Here is an 18,390-nt window from a genome sequence, read left to right on the forward strand (position 1 = left end):
TGGAAATGTCCTCTCTTTGCACTGTCCAATATGGCAGCCAATAGCCACACAAGACTATTTAAATTTAAATTTCATTAAAATAAAATGAAATTTAAAATTCAGTTCCTGAGTTACAGGAACCACATTTCAAGTGCTCAATAGCCACATGTAGCTAATAGTTACCATATTGGACAGTGCCAATCTGGGACATTTCCATCATCACAAAATGTTCTTTTGGACACCACAGCTTTAGAGGGCCACGTTGAGCATTTTCTCAGTAGCTGAGGAAATAGCCAGGGTAGAAAAAGGGGGAGGATGGCAGAAAATGGAGGGGCGTGGCCCCCATCCAGTAAACTTTATGGTGTGGAATGAGGTAGCCAGCTTACTGGAGATGGACCATCTTAAGTCTTGTCATAGGCAACAATCTTCCAAAAGTCAATAAAAAAAGCATGAAAATAAACCTTTCATTGACACCAAGGCAGAAGACGTGGAAATTTTCTCTTCACCAACACCCTTGACTGGACTAACTTTTTGGTCAACAGTAGAAAGTGCTAGGAAATAAAATTAATTAGCTAAATGTAAAAGTTATGGAAAATCCTCTTTTCGTAAGGATCATGACTGAAGAAATTTTTCAAGAATTTGTAGAATGAAAAAAAGTACACAGAAAGGGTTTTTTTATTATTGAAATAAGGTGAAAATAAAAATGCATGGTTAAGTGTTCAATTCTCAAAAGCGGCATGAGTGTCCTTGCTTAGGAATAAATAAAGAATGCTTTGTGTAATTGGAGCCCAACAAGGATGCTGGCAACAAAGCACTGGGATTCCAGGAGCAGATTCTTTGTCCCAGTTATGCCACTGGAGGCCGGGCATAGAGGCTCACCACATCTTAGTAGTTTGGGAGACCAAGCTGGAAGGATTGCTTGAGGCCAGGAGTTCTACACTAGCCTGATGAAGAGCAAGATGCTGTCTCTACAAAAAATAGAAAAAATAGTGGTGTGCACCTGTAGTCCTAGCTACTCGGGAGGCTGAGGCAGGAGGATCGCTTGAGCCTAGGAATTGAAGGTTGCAGTGAACTATGATAGTGCCACTGCACTCTAGCTGGAACAACAGAGCAAGACCCTGTTTCAAAACCAAAAAGCAATTATGCCACTGGAGGCTGTGTGACCTAGGGCAAGGGACTTAATCTCTCTGAGCCTCAGTTTTAATCTTTAGTTGGAGAAAGATGGCATTGGACTAGGTCTCCAGCATCTTTAACATTCTGGGACCACTTCTGTGACCATATTACTGACTTCTGCCCTAGGCACTAATGCTTACATCTTTTATCAAAGCCATAAACATTGTCTTTTAACACACAAAGCTGATCCCTGTTGTCAGTTGCCCTCACTTAAGGCTCCCATAATCAAACCTCCAAGCATCCTAAGCTTGTCAAACCTTCAAGTTCTCCAAAACCCTCGCACATGAGGATGCTCAGCATTGAACTACTCTGCTCAGAGTCAGGAGTAAACATTCCTCTTGGAAGTAGAAGCCCCAGCATCCTAGATTCAGCCAGAGGTGAGAACGGAGGCTCCACTTTGCCTGTGAGTGCAGCTCTGGTGTCACAGAAATGACATGACTGGGAGCTGGTTCCAGCTGGGCCATTCATCAGCTGCATGACTTGGAACAAGTTCTTTCACTCCTCCAAACCTCAGTTTCCTAATCTGTAAAGAGATGATAATACCCCAGTTATAAGCAAGGAAACTGGTGAAGCTTAGACTTCAGACTCCCTCAATTGTGTGGTCCCCATTTGGACTTTGTTGTAATTTCATATTCTTTTCCTAAAAGAGGGTCCCCCAAATCATGTAAGCTTCAGGCTCTACAAAACCTTGTTGTAGTGTTTAAAAATGAGATGGCACCTGGGTAGATTGCTGTCTCCAAAAGAGATTACCGATCAAACAGGATCTGGTGAGTCCAGCCTGGCCTGTAGTTTTTCTGTGTCTTGCAGATGTCATCTTCGCTCATATCTCAGCACACCTGTGAGCACTGCTGGCTTGTGCCTCTGGACACCACAGGAAAGGTGACACTTATCAGTCACCAGCACCTCGTGGGCACCACAGTGCATGTTCTCAGAGGCCACATAATATGGAATCTGAGAGCCCAAAAGGACCTCCAGGGACTTTTTCCTTTATACATTCCTCCTCCCAACAGATGTTCCTTCCTCCCCTTTCTTTCAAATTCTCCCCAAATAGTCCACAATTTTCTTTAAAAACCTGCTCTGGTATTACATCATCAATATTCTTAGGAATATCTTCCACAGGTCTAAACCCTAATTTCTGTTCTTCTAATTCAGCTATGACAATGCTTTGAACTTTTTTTTTAGTGCTGGTTTTATGCAGATATAGGACACTTTCATGAACATACTCATTTGTTTCCCAGAACTTGCTACATTAGCATCTTCCTTTGAGAAAGAGTTACCTGAGGTTCAAGGTGGCACAAGACTTGGCCAATATAGTAGATGGTGAGGTCAGGACTCTGGGAGGAAAGTTCCACCCTATTGTCCCCATTGTCTCCACAGAGGGATTCCAGACCTTGGAGATGTCACACAATCTGTGGGACAGCCAATGCTTATGGACAGCTTGCCTGATTCCCAGGGGGTGTTGTTTCTGTTACAGGATGGCTGTCTCTCTTTCCGTCAGCCGCCACCAGCTCTGTCATCAGAACCTCCATCCTGGGTCATGGGCTCAGAATTCTCAGTTTTCCCCCTTGCTGAGAATCCAGACTTCCAGCAGGTTGCTGGGGGGGGGGGGATGAGGGGTGGGGGCACTTGGGCCTCAACTCTTCATGCACTCTGCCCTCCTCCCACCACTGCTCCCATTTATTACTAAAAAGTGACATCACAGTCCACTCTTGCTTCACTCATTCACTCCAAAATCATTTATTGGGTGCATGTTATGGGCATGACATTAATCCTATCACAAAAGGGGAAGAAACAACCAAGGAAGCAGGCATTTAAAGAGACCTACATATGATGAGTGACATCAGCAAGATGGCAGAATAGAAAGTCCTGGGCCCTTGTTTCCCCACAGAGACACCAACTTATCAACAATATATGGACCAAATTGCCTTTGTGAGAACTCGTAAAGAGGCCTAAATATCCTGTTTTCTAGACAAAGGGAACTTCTAGTTATTTAGTCAAATAGGCAACTTATTACTGGTACACTCAGCAAAAAAAAAAAAAAAAAATCTGGCCACTCGCAGTAGCTCATGACTGTAATCCTAGCCACTAGCCACTCTGGGAGGCTGAGGCAGGAGGATTGCTTGAGCCCAGGAGTTCGAAACCACCCTGGGCAATAGCGAGATCCCATCTCTACAAGAAATGGAAAAAAAACCTAGCTGGGTGCGGTGGCAGGAGCCTGTAGTCTCAGCTACTTGGGAGGCTGAGGCAGGAGGATCACTTGAGCCCAGGAGTTTGAGGTTTCTGTGAGCTTTGATTGTGCCACTGCGCTCTAGCTAGGGTGACAGAGAGAGACCCTGTCTCAAAAAAAAAAAACCAAACAAAAAAAACTGCATATAATAGCTTTATGAATATTAATATAATCTGTACACAAATCCCATGAGGCAGTGGATACTGTAATTATTCTCATTGTACTGATGAGGGAAATAGAGACACAGAAAGGTTACAAAACTTGCCTCAGGGCACACAGGTGGCCAGTGGCTGAGCCAGCAAATCAAGCAGCCTAGCTCCCTGGTCCACACTCCAGACTGCACTTCCAATTGGAAGTTGGCACAATCTGAACATGTTTCTGAGCTCTTCAGATGAACAGATGCTTGAGTTATGCTGTTCTTAGGGATCTGCCTTTCAAAACAAAGACGTGTTCTTCAAAGGAATAATTGAATTCACCCGGTCTCAACTCTTGATTTAATGAACAGAAGATGGAAGAAAGGAGCTGGTTGAAGTTTTGAGACTTCATCTTTGATCCTAATTCTGGGTAGATTTTATCAGACAAAAGAACAGAATGACCAACTGAAGAGAGCAATAGGCAATGATGAGGTGAGATCTTTAAGAATGAATATTTTTCACAAATGCAATGTGCTATTTGTATATGGAAGCAGAAACTACTTTACCACTCTAAGCATTTCCATATCAGTGATCCAAACACTCTGACACACTCAGAAACATTCTAGTACATAGACACAGGCATAGACAGAGTTATAGCTCCTTAGATCTCTCTGGAGCTCAGAGAGAAGTGAACGTTTGGAAAATATTCAGTTAATGCATAAAATTAGCAAAAAAATTTGAAAAATCTGGGTGGCTTTTTGATAGGTGGGAATCCTCTGGGAACCCTGTTGCTCATTGTTCACATTAACCAGAAAGGTGACCAATATCTATCTCCCTACTGAAGCAGACCTCAAGAAAGATGCACATGCAAAGATTTAGTTTATAGACAACACAACATCAGTTCTGATGCCAGAGTCTAGAAGTTCTTCTATGGGATTTTTTTTTTAAAAGACTTGATGCCTTTGTAAAAGAGACTACATAAAGAAGATCCAGACGTTTTTGAAAGATCATATGTTTGTCAGCAAGTCTAATGGGCAATAATAATTAATTTCCCCAGTGTAATACAACCATATAATTAGAATGTGTTGGGTGTTGGTCAGAATTTTCAAACATGAGATGAGCAAATGGAAATGCTTTTTTTTTTGCAGGCTCTTCCTTTATTTCTGGAGTTTGTGTGAAATACAGAGAGGAAGTGGCCCATCTGTTTCTGATACTTCCATGCTTGATGTATCAGAATGTTTTGAAGCAGTTATTTGATGTCTAGTATGCCTGTAAGTATTTTCCATAAGCTTGAAGCCTGTTCCTTTACTGGCAGGAAGTTGGTTTTCATGGCATTTTAGGGTGAGTTTGACACTCAGCAATGAGAAAAGAGTGATTGGTCAATTTCTAAGTTGGTCAATTTCTCTGTTTTCAGTCAGTTTAGTTTTGTTGATTTATCTAATTGGAGAAAATTCAAGGAGAAACAAAAATGAATGGAGTTATAGATTATTCTTATTTTATTTCTTTAACATTGTAGTTCATTTCCCCCTCTTCTTAATACCCTTCGTTTATATTAGGAAAGCATTACCCCACTGGGGAGGTGGATAATAATGGATCTTACAACAGAAGGAAGACAATTGGAGGCTCATCCCTGAATAAGGGTCAGGAGGAAGGAGCATGAGGTATTGCCACAAAGACACCCTTGTAACCTGTACTATCATGATACGCTGGTCTCCACTTGCTTGTGTTGGGAATGTGGGTGGGGGGGGGAGGGAGTGCCAGGAAGGAGAGCCTTGCTCAAGGGATCCTGTTGTACCTGCAAGAAGCACTTCAGCGTGCTAAGCCTCCTTTCGGAGCGCTTCTACTGCAATTCACCTGCTGCACAAGTCCCCCACACCTGACTCTCTTCCTCCACCACCCCAGAAATTAGGAAAAAAAAATCATTTATCACTCCTACTTTCTGAGCATTTTGGTACCTACTGAAGAACTTCTATTTAGCTCTAAATATGCTTAGGAAAACATAAAACGCCCTGGCTTGGTGTTTATTTTCTACAAATCTTTTTGGATATTTCCTAAGGTAATTTTGGATGATGCTGGACAGTGCATACAATTGCACAGTAGGGACTATCAGGGATTTGGTTCCAGAAGGAGAAATGACTGCTTAGCAGTCTAAGGGAATTTGTATCACTCTGTGGAATAAACTGTGGGCTGAATTTGCACTAGGATCACAATTTTTGGATCACTATTTTTTTTTAAACATTAGCAGGCCTCTGTAGTTATAGGATGGAAATAAGGAAGACATTACCTTCTTTACTTTAGCTTGTGTCATCATTTTACCTGATTACCATGCCTTTACTTTCTTTCTCTCTCTTCTCTCCCCTGCCTCCCTCACTCTCTCTCCTTTCAGCTCAATTGTATGATTGTCACTGAGAATGAATGCAATTTGAATTGCTATAATAGTATTTAAGACTATTCAACAATATGATGTATTTTCTGCATATGCATACATAGATGTTATCTGTAAATACATAAAGAGAGAATTCAAAAGCTATGCACCAAACCGAGGAGGAAAAAGCTAGTCTATGGGAACTTCAGCCTTTTAAAATATTTTAACATTTTGATTTCTAAAAACTAGAAGAGAGTATTTATGGATCACTATTTTTTGGCTGAAAAACAAGTAATCAATCTGAAGACAAAGGATAACAAAACGACATGGACACATCAAAAAAGAGAAAAAAAGGAAAAAGCAGAAAAGAAAGAAAATGAAAAAGAAATGAACAAAAAGCTTTGAAATATGTAATTCCTGTCATAGGAATTTACCCTACAAAGATAGTTATAGCTGCTGACAAAGGCATTATGCACATGTGTGCTGTAGCACTGCTTATAATGCTGAAAAATTAGACACAATTTAAATGGCTCATTATATAGAATTTGTTGAATGAATCCAGTTTTATGATTGTTGTAAGTAGACCTATCAGCCAATTCAAACAATTTTGTAGAAGAATCCTGGACTATGAGAAGATTTCCATCATCTACCAAGAGTAATAAAAAAAACTCAACAGTTTAACAAAATAGAATGTATAATATTTTTTTTTGAAATGCAAATATATACATACAGAAAAAAGATTTCAAGGATATATATAAAAATCTGAGCAGTGGTTTCTTCGGTTGGGGATGAATTTTGCTTTCCTCTTTCCTTTGTAGTTTTAAAATTTATTACAATACACATATATTATTTGGGTATTAAAATATGTATGCAGTTTTAAAAGTGCACTAGGCAACACATGGCTACTTTCAATATCAATGACTCTTTTAGAAATCAGGACAAGCTGATCCAAGATGTTATCAAGTTATCTGGCAACTTTATACTTGAATTTAGTCATCATTTATTTACCTCTAATATCCCTTCAAATATTCTTATGAATAATATTGACATTTCCCTATGGGGCATAAGACAAACTAAGGAGGGAGGCAAAAGGCTACAGTGCTGAAACATTTTTTTCCAGGAATGATTTTTTTAATTAAAATTATGTACCATACCACCTCTGGAAGTTAAAGTACTATTTCAAATTCACAATTTTAAAAAGAAATGTAATTTTGCCCAGCACACTGTTGCTCACCATCATGGTAATGTGAAAATAGCTCAGTAACTGAGATGCTGATTCATCGGGGAATCTGGAACCTGCTAACTTACAGGGAAAGCATAAATTTCTTTTTCTATACAAAATTTATTTTACAATTAAGTTTAAATACTTAAGATTGTTTAGTTTGGGGAGGTTGAATATGACTTTGAAACATCACTTTAACCTCCTTTATCCATATGATGTGAAGAGAGACAATTGAGGCAATTTGCAACATAATCCAAGCTTAAAAGAAAAATAAAAGCTTGTTCATTTTACATTTTGGAGACAGACCATCTGCTTCTTTCTCTCTTCACATACATTTTTGCCTTTTTTATGGAAAGCTGGTATTGGCACTATTTTTTTTGTATTTTACATATTAAATATATTATTTTATATATTTCTATAGCAGAAGAAAGTTAAAATATTTCATAACTTCTTTGCCATCTTTCAGAAACAGCCATAGAATATAGGATCCTTAAATATGGTAACTATTAGAAATGCTACTTATTTTCTCAAGAGTCTGTTTTCATTACATGAATACGGCACCCTGGGCACAAAACACTTCTTGTTTTCATGAAAAAAATTATATACATATAATTATAAATACATATACGAATATATAAAGATCTCCAATAGTGAATTCATGCTATCAAAATTTTTTTAAAAAAATACTCATGATGAAAGAAACCTGAAACAAACACCACCCTCCCATGTTCTTAATTTCCTTTCTCATGGATGGTGTTTGTCGAGGAAGGCAAATGCGGTCTTTTAAAATGTATATGGAACAAACACTTTCCAGCTGTGAGCATGTAATTGGTGAGTTAGTTCTTATTCAGAGAGATTTTAAAAATGCCACTGTATATTCTTATTTAATTCTTGGATTCCTGCATCCACAAAAATAGTGGCCTAAACGGTTCCTCTTCTATGGAGCATATCAATTTCCATGTCTTTTTCTTATAAAACCACACTGGGAAAATTGATAAAATTATCCTCTTCACATAATCCATCAGCTTAAATAAAATAACATGGAACACATATTCAGACTTTCTCACAGTTGGCAATTTACTTTATATATTTGAAACATGGTTTATTTCTATTATTTAAACGCTTGTTTGAATATGTTAGAGTTAGTTATTACCATAAGCTAAAGGGACCCAAGATGTAAAAACAGATTTCTTTCCACAACCATTTGCCACCACGATGAAATAATTTGGCTTAAAACTTTACAGGATATGTGATATATTATAAGGAGTGTATTGCTATGAGTTTATGATTTAATGATAAACAGGGCTGTTTGCTTTGTTACTGGAACCATAATCTCAAGATGGGGAAGAAATAAGTAGAGATTGTAAAATGAAATGGTGAGATATGTACTTTTGCTCAATTTAGAGGCCACAAACATAGCTAATCATGCATTTTGTTAAATGCTTGCTTGATGATATTCTTAATTACATGTCCTTTGTGGCTTGCTGGTATTTTCAGGTGCTATTAATAAAAATCAGTATTCCTAAAAGTGCAAATAGATTGGAAGCAGATGCTGTTAGTAAAACATAATTGGGCTAAAGAAAAAATTTTGCAATTTGAAAACAGACCAATGTCTTTAATGTGTTGGTTTGCTGCGATTATGCATTCTTGCAGGATTTAAACAGGAATGATCAGCAAATGCATCTTAAGAGGAATAAGAAATATAGGGAAGAAGCATTTTTATAAAGCTCAGAGAAAATGTTTGTATGAACAATATCAGACTTGCTAGCATATGTTGTAGAAAGTAAGCTAAACATTAAGAAAACTCTCAAATCAGTCTTTGTTAAATTAGAATATTAAAATTCAACCTTTAACAAATATTTTAAAAATAAGTAAACATGTAAATTACTTTTGAATATATCCTTCTGTTTTTAACTCAAAATTCCCATTATTTTTGTTTAAAGATGATAATACTATGTTTTTAAAAAATGCAAACAAGTTACAGTGAGAATTATTTATGGGCAGATCATTACTATATTTTACTTCTACTTTTTGGTGGTTCCAAGAGTTACCTTAGGGACATGTATTTCTTTATAATAAAATGAAGTTCAAAATAAAAAAATGAATGTAATAAAAAACTATGAATTCTCACAAATTCAAATTATATTTCAAGCAGAAAATGAGAGCAAAATAAATCTGAGCTTTGAAAAGTGAGTTCTTAATATAGAACCCAATCTAAATTTTGTAAAAAAAAACAAAACCAAAAAAAATGTCACTATTAATACATAGAACAAGGTAGGAAGGAAATATAGGAAATTTAGATTTAATTCTTGATTGAGAGACTATAAATAAATGTTTTGGGTTTTTTTCTTATACTTTTCAATATCTCGAGGTGTTTTCCAAGAACATATATACTTCACAACCAGAAAATACTTATTCATAAAAGAAAAATGGAAAAAACAACAATGTGATAGTTTGGATTAAATAAATTTTCAGTTAGATTTCCTAAATTAGTATTTTATTCCTTATCCCCTTAATAAAACAGCATTAACACAGTCATGTAGAACTAACTTCTAAAATTGATTAACATGAAAACATAGTGTTTTTTTGCTATTAGGCTGTAAAATTAAGTTTTTATAATTACTAAGAACTACGTGTATAAAAGTGCTAATGTTTTACTACTCTACCTTCCTAGAGATCAATTTCAAATAACAATTTTGACAAATTATCAACTGACATAATATTTCTTGGCTTAACGATGGATGTACATTATTTTAATTACTTGGAATATCATAGGCATTAACATGTATTTTTAACATTAAATGAGTTCGCAATAGAATAACACTTCTGGGTATAATTTCATGGGGGAGGCATAAATAATGCCTGTAGTCACTTTTAATACTACAAAATTAAATACGAATTGAGTTAAATGTAATCAACACACTGGTATAAATTAAAAAGACAGTAATTAAACACATCAAAAAATGTTTTGAAGATTCTTCAATATTCGGGGAGGCTAAATAAAAAAAATAATTTTTTTTTAAAGTGTTTTAGGAATAAACGTTACACGACACTGACCTAACAAGAAAAATTTTCTTTCTCCTTGATCTTAACTTTCCTGGAGCCATTAGAGCACGCTCAGTTTTCTACTAATGCAGAAATTATTTGGAAACCTCTTCATTTCTGCGCTGGGGAATCAAGTACTGCAGAAGCTGAAAGCTGTAATCCGTCTTCCAGAGGGGAAAGAAAGAATATTGGTGGAGGGGATGCGGTATGTTCGATTTTGCTATGAATTTTAATTTTAATTTCTACTTAAATAGATCCCCATTAGCCTGCCAAAAGAAATCAACCTTTCCTTCCACCGTTTTTTCATCAGAAGGGCCTTGTTGACAACTCCGATTTTAAAGTATAATCTAAATCGGAGAACAAAACACTCCCAAATTTTAGTTGGGACCAAACGAGCTACCATGATTACCCTTCTGCACACTGTAGGGTGTCACCCAATATAAACGCACAGATGGTATTTTAAAACTTAGGTTCGTGGAGTCCGCGTTCATCCTTTCATTTCCCAATTATTTGCCACCTGACGCCTTATTTCATAAGTCCTGAAAAGGAAAGTCTATGTTCAGTTGGACATAAAACAGGAGGAAAATTTTTGTAAAAAAAAAAAAAAAAAAAAAAAAATAGAACCAAATACATTACAAGAATAATTCTCTTATTTTAAAAAACGTCAACCGATTTTCCCTGGGGCATTTTACTGTTGGAAACAATTTTAACACTTGCATCATTCACAAGCAATTCATGAACGCTTAGCCCGAAAGAATTTTCCATCCTTTCTCTGCTTTTACAAACTTCAACTCGGCTCTCCCTAGCTCTGCTAGTGGAAAATTGGGGAGAAAGGGAATTCGCAGTAAAGGGGAAAAAAATGAATTATAGTGAAGGATTAATTTTTTATTACAAAAATTTTTTTCCTTTCCAAGAGGACAGCGGAAGAGAGGACTTTACGCAGATTAAAAGGGAATTAATTTGGGCGGGGGCCGTATTGGTAATCTCTATTTATTTCATCGTACAACCCAGAACGCTTGTAAAAAATAAACGAAAAGATACACTTAGAAACAGAGAATTCCCTCCAAAGGGTGAATCAAAACGAATCTTTTCAGAAAACCGTTTGTTTCCTTCAGGCCGGTGGCGAACGCGGGGCGAGGCCGGTGGGGACCCACCCCTGACCCGCCCATACCCCCCAGGAAGAGGGGCGGGACTCCGGCTTCTCCAGTTACAACAGGGACGCTAGATGCCCGCCCACTATTTATGTAAAATAGAAGACACGCCCCGTCTTTCGCGATCCAGCCAATGACTAAACGGCATCCCGCCCGGCTGGAGGGGGGGCCGGGGGGGCGGGGGAGGACGCGCGGAGGCAAACCCGGCTCCTCCTCGCGTCCCGGCTCTCTCCGCCTCTTCCTCAGGTCCTCCCTCCACCCCGCCCGCAATCGGCCCCGCCCACTCAGCTTGACTCGCTACGCCCCGGGAAGAGGCGGAGAACTGGGCGGAGCCGGGAACGCCGGCGTTCTCTCATTTACATACAGCCATACTATTGGCTTAGGCTGGCTGTGACTGCGGAGAGGAGGGGCGGGGAACTTGTCAAACTGAGCTTCACGGATTGGCTTAGCAGTACGATGACGTAAGGTAGGCAGTCTCAGCAAATGAGAACGCAGGGCAAACGTACCTCCTCCCTCTGGCCCCTCCCTCTGTGTGAGCAACCCAATGAAAGATGAGCCTGTGAGGCTCATTGCCTAGTTCATTTAAATGACAAATCTGGAAATCTAGCTGTTTAAATATTTATGAAGAGGAGAGGAGGTGTAGAGTGTCTCCCGGAAACGCTGGTGATTGGTCGGTTTTCTCAGGCAAATGCTAGCTTTATGAAATATGCGAGCACCCCTAGATCAATTAAATGATTATGTTTCCTGCTTTTTTTGTTCTTCCCAAAGCGCTACGCCATATACACCTATTTATTTTCTCAGTAATTGATTGCATGTGTGGTCCAAGCGGCTCAGCTTTGTAACTATTTCTCTCTCAATATATTTCCTTTTTTGTAACTCAAGTCCTATTTTCATCAATTTTTAAAATGCAGAGATCTGGGACAGGTGGAAACAATTAGAACCTCCGCTCTGCTGATGTGTATAATCTTATTAGTTTAATGGGTCACAGGGCGCAGGACCTATTTCCTATGGATCAAAGTGAAAACAAACACGGTTAATATCCCATTTTGTTTTAGAACCACATCGGATCGAGTTCCCTCTGTCGGCTGTGGTAATGACAATATTAAGAGATCTTGGGTTGCCTTGAAGCTTAGAGGTAAAATGGAGTTATTGAAACATTCCGGTTTAAAAACGCATTAATATTAACACCAGGTAGCCGGTCTTGAGGTCCCCAAGCTCTCTCGAGTTTATCGCAATACCATGGTTATTAAAGGATTCAGTATTGCTTATTTTGATCTATTGCCTTAAAGCAAGTGAAAAATCGTGCCTATTTCGCCGCTAATTATGCCGGCTTCTCAGATTTCCTCTAATTCTGGCTCAATGCAAAACTTCCAAGCCCTTGGTGTAATTTTCAACTATGGCTTCTTGATCTTTTCTTCATCTGTGGATGGTGGTCACAAGCTCTTCTCAGAATCTAATTTTTACAAAATGCTTAGGAGCCACACGATCGCCACCCCAAAGTCAGCATTCCATTTCAGGGAGTTCTGCCCTCTAGGCCAGTCCACAGACTCCGAAGCAGCCGTGGACGCCAATACCAGAACCTACACCTTAAGGAAATGTTTTCCATATTTTGCATAGTGTTTGGTTGTGTTATTTTGAAGCAAAAATGTAATCTAAGCACCACAGGGCCTCTCTTCTCGTGGCAAAGGCCCTCTTTGGAAACCTCCCACAGTAACTTCTCACCCCAATAAATTAAATGCAGCCACAGTGTGGTCCATTACCCTGGAGTGTGAGGTGACGGCCCCTGTCAAAGGTGGCCAGCCCAGTACAGACCTTAAAATATTCCTACAGATAATAAATATCTGTGCAAGGAACGGATGTGAATAATAAGTTCCTATTCGTTTAGAAAGCTCTGTACTACAGCGATGAATAAACTCATTGCAGACTTGATGAATGCCCCCAAGTTCTCCCACAAAGGGGGCGGGAAGAGGACCAGTTTTTAAAAATGTTTGCCCTGGGCCTGGAGGCGGGTGGCTGGGCTCGCGCGCTGCGGGCACCAGCACCTCCGCAGGTTCCCTAGCCCGGCCTCTAGGAATGTAAATACGACGAGTTCAGGCAGGCCGGAGCCCCGGAAAGAGCGAGCAGTAGTTACTAGCGAATCTTTTTAATTCCGAAACTGTCGAGAATATTTGCTTTCACTTGGCCGCACGGAGCTGGGATTGATAACAGAGAAAACTTATGTTCTTGTCACCTTCTCCTTGTGTGTTGGGAAACGTGGTCACTGCATCTTGGGCTCGGCAGGATTCACACACACCCAGAGGCGAAGCCAGCGCTGCACCGCAAGGCTGCGGGCGCTTCTTTCCCGGCACTAGGGGTTCGGTTTCAAAACCAAAGTTTGAAGCGCGTGGATCAAGTTGCAGGGAAGTCTGACATCTGGGACAGATGTGGTTTGTCCATGGCGGTGGCGGTTCTCAGATAAATCCTCATCGCCTTCTTTTACTATGCCCTTGAATGTCATTATTTTTGCCCCTGATCTTTAAATCTGCCTCAATGAAACGCATAGTCTTCTTTTTTTTCTACTTTAATCCCCGCTCGAGGTTCTCTATTTTAAGCAATGGTGTAATTTTATTTTGGGAAAGGAATTATTTCCTCCTCGGAAATGGGGAAAGTAATCAAATCCCCACTTAGTTATGTCCTAGAATTTAATCCTGCTTTCACTCACCGATTAGTGAAACATTTATCCATCACTGATCAACTTTAGAGTTATTTTGTGTTTTTAAAAATGGGAATATAATCCTGGTGTGTATGTGTGCTATTATAGACAGAGCATGTTAATCTCTTTTCCACGGAAAAAAGAACATTCACATGAGTGAACCTAAGTAATCATTTATCTAGGGCGACAAATTCTACCAGGCTTGATCTTTCTTTTTCGATATACACTGTGCTTGTTTGTATCTAATATCCAGGAAAACTATAAATAACATCTCCTCCCTACATTTCCACTGCATCTTGTAGTGGAGGGACCCGAACGACGTCTAACGAGAGATGCCTTTTCTTATTTTCTTTCGTTTTTCTTGACCAACAGTCTCCTTCAGTTATTGACTTGAGGCCTGTGGGACCCAGGTGTAAACTCCGTGTAAACTAGAGCAGCGTGGTCGCTTTTGCAACAGTGGGGCGGTAGAGCCAAAGCACAACTCTGGGGCGTGCAGAGGCACAGGCGTGCAGAGGAAAGAAATCCTGAGTCCATGCCCGCCCGGGAGGAATCTGGGAAACCCGAGAACTCCTATGCCCCGAGGCCCACTAAGCGTCCCTGACCGCAACGATCACTATCTCTTAGGTTTTTGACAAAATGTTCTTTTGCTTTATTTTACAACTTCAGTTACTGTTGCTGCTGGGAACGTGGGCCCTTCTGATGCGGACCTGCCAGCCTCCCCCCGCCAGTTCTCTTCCTGGTCTCCTCCGCGATGGCGTTCATTTAGGGCGGGGGTCAGACTCTCGATTCAGGTGACGTTTCCCCGCATTTGTCAGTCAATTCGGTACACGAGCTGACCGAAATTATGCTTGGTCTACACCTGGGGCTTTCCGCCCGGTAACGCCTATGGAAAGAAAGGCCTCGACTTGACTTTTACCGCTAAGTCGCGACGGCCCCAAATCAGGGCCCCCTCGGGACTGCAGGCCGCCCCTTCGCGGGTCCCCCGCCCGCCCCCGCCCTCCTCCCGCCGCGCCTGGCTCGGCGGAGCCGCTTCCGCGTGGTCCAGCCCCGAGTCACAGGCCCCGACCTGGCCAAGATCAGAGGGTGCCGGGCCCGCCCGGGTTTAAAGGGGGCTCTGCTACCGGAAGTCATTTGACAAACCTCAGGCAGGCTTTTCTAATCTTTACTGCTCTGCAGAGCTTTGCAAATCTCTAAACACGCTGTAACCTTCTTCAAACAGCACGCCAGACATACTTTAAGAGTTGTTTTTTTTTTAAAGGTCGGGCGGAATGGAAACTGCATCTGCACGGCGCCCCTCCACGGTCGGGCCCACCTCCCTCCCAGCACTTTCCCCGGTCGCTCGCCGCCTCTGGTCGGTGGGTTCCCGCGCCTCCGTCCGCCCTCCCAGCCCCAGGAGCCCTCCCGCCGCGGGAGGCCACAGATGACAGGGTGCTGGAGAGTCACCCTGCGCCGCTGCGGCGGAGAGAACCTTCAGGAACCGGGCAGGACCGGCGAGGGTGGACCCAGTGATTTATGACCCTGATCAACTTTTTAGGAAGCAGAAATTAACCCGGAGGGGATTAGGCCTGAGCTTTGAAGTTCACGGTTTTGTTTTCCTTCAGCTCAGTTAGCGATCAAACAGTTCCAGGTTGCTCCTACTCCCCTCCTCCCCCTCCTCCTCCTCCTCCATCGGTCTCTCGTTGCCCCACCCTTATCCCCAGCAACCCCTCCTGTACTGATTTTCTTAAATTCAAGCAAAAATATCTCGGCACCAGCGACTTCAGTTCCTCACTGTGACCTATCTGAACGGAGGCATAATACTCCCCACACCCCTATCCTCTTGGAATCATGTTTTTATTTTCCAAAGTGTGATTTGGGTTTGGAAGTCGAGAGTAGAAAACTTCGCATCCGTTCTTTTCTTTGGCTCTTTCCCACTTTCCGTCCAACACCCCAGCTTATTCCGCCCTCGGAGGCTGGCCCTCCCCGGCAGAGCAGAAGCACAGCTGGAGGTGGGTGGTTGGCGGCTCTGTGGGTGAGAGCTAACTTCTCAGCGTGCCCTCCAGGTACTGCGGGTTTGTGGATTTTCCCTAGCTGGCCAGAAAATTCAAATCCAAACATGAAAGCCCTCTCTGGCCGCTCTGCACTCTTACCTTGGCCCCCTTTATTTCCATACCCTCGGAGCCACCCCCACCTCCCCCCGACTGCAGGTCTCTAAGGGAATCTGTCTCCTGCGGTTCTTTCCCGCGGGCGCCTGCTGAAAAGGCAATTTCCTTGGGGGTGTGGTTGGGGCCAGAGAAAAACAGAAACCAGGATTGTTTGGGGGCCTGAAACCATCCAAGTTTTATTGCATCCGCTACAAAGTCAACTAACTCTTAATGAGCATCCAAGCGGAAAAAGGCCGAGGTTTACTCCATGTTAAGGCGGGGAATTGGGGTGGGAGTGACAGGAGCTTGCTTCTTTCTGGTGCAACCAAAGGTTGCAACACCTTCCCGAGAGGCTGGCTCTTCCCAACGCCAAGCATACAGACACGAAAGTCAGAAGGCATCAGGTTTCAGCTCCCTGAGTGCATCGAAGATCACTAGGCCGCGAGGACCTTCGAAGTTGGCCCTGTCTACAGCTTGTAATGAAAAGGATAATCTGTCTTGTAATAAAAAACAGGACCCACACAAACAAACCCAGCATCCAGCCGCCTTCCACCTCGCCTCACTCCTCTCTAATAAGGGCCAGTGACAAACATTGCCATCTAGTTCCACCCAAAAAAGAGGAAGCAGTAGATCTTCCTTTTAATAACTTCCCAAAGTGTTACAAATAATAAAAGGGACGCATAAATCATCGCGGGGGCGGCTGAACACAGACCACGGAAGGATTTACTCCTCTCAGCTCCTGGCTTCCAACCGCGCTCTCATTGGCTACTTCCTTGTGGCCCGCCCCCGAGTCCGCCCTCTTATTGGTCCATCGGGCAGGGTGACGTACAGAAAAGGCGTGGGATCTGAAGGGGGCTGGAGTCCAGCAGCACGCATGCGCCTTATGGCGTGAGGCTGTGATTGACAGCAAGGAGAGGTGTGTGTGTGCGCGCGCGCGCGCGTGTCCGTGTGTGAGGGTGTGTGTGTGTGTGTGTGTGTGTGTGTGTGTGTGTGAGAGAGAGAGAGAAAGAGAGAGAGAGAGAGAGACTGAGAGAGAGAATGAGAATGCGGTGGTGGAGGTGCTGGGGTGGTGGGGTGAGGGGTGATGGGGGTGATGGTGGCGATGGTGGTGGCAGAGAGTGCTCGAATTGAGGCTGCTTCTGCCGGCTCGGTGAGGTGTAGCCGTCTTTGCAGGCGGTTTCCGCCGAGTCAGACCGGGTGGTGGTCACAGACCGCGCTCTCACCCGCTCCAGAGTCGGTCTGGAAGGGATTTACTAAGGGGGTATCCAGCTATCTGGGAAGGAAGTAAAGAGAAGTATAAGACATGCTTTATTCTTTTTGAATAAGATACTTAAAACCCTCAGGAAGAGATTTAATTTTATCGCTGTGTTGATTTGTGCACTCCGTGTAAAGCACCCCCTAAAATCTATTTGTGTCACAACCGTGCCTTCACGTGCAAAACACACCTCTCCTCCACGTCCTCTCAGCACTGACTTCGTCCTCTTGGGCTCCCCTGTAGTCGCAGGTACACACGGATCTTAGCCTCCTGTAATGGTGCAGACTGGGGACGAACTTACAAAGACCCCCTGCACACTGTAAGAACCCTTAACTGAAAGAGGAAAAAAAAGTGAAAAAAAAAAAAAGCAAGAAAGAAAAGCAAAGAAAGGCAGAAGAAAAGAAGGAACATAGAAAAGAAGAAAGAAAAAGAAAGAAAACTAGAAAGATGCAGAGACCAGTAAAACAGTAGTGGCAAAAATATATAAAATACCGAAGGAAATATCCATTCGCTATTGAATATAAAGTTTGAAAATAATTTCCCAACCCGGCTAATACCATAGAAACAATTCCAATTTATTTCAATGCTCGTTGTTAACGCCTAGTACAAAATTCTTCAGAGGCGAGGGCTGGCTTAGCGGGGAGGAGAAGCGTCGTTCCGTTGCCCTGTTGCATCCAAATTCTCGGTTCGGACAAGTTTCTGCAGCCTGATGGAGGTGGGCAGAGAGTTTAGGTGGTTGCTTCGTGCTCACACATATTTTAGGGAGCTAATAAACGTCGTATAGCTCTGCAAATATTTTAAATTGCAGTAGCCCTAGAAGCATTTGTAGCTGACAATTCAAAGCTTCGATTTTACGAATTCTGAATTTTAAAACTGGCAATCACTTCTTTGTAGGCCCTGGGATTTTCTTCGTTTTTTAAAATTTATTTTGGGGTGTGTGTGAAATAAGAAATGCACAAACACAAATATTACGGACGTTCCCAGTGAACTATCCTGTGAGTTTACGGTAAATAAATAAAAAGGG

The sequence above is a fragment of the Microcebus murinus genome, chromosome 9, assembly GCF_040939455.1.
Source record: "Microcebus murinus isolate Inina chromosome 9, M.murinus_Inina_mat1.0, whole genome shotgun sequence".
Lineage (NCBI taxonomy): Eukaryota > Metazoa > Chordata > Mammalia > Primates > Cheirogaleidae > Microcebus > Microcebus murinus.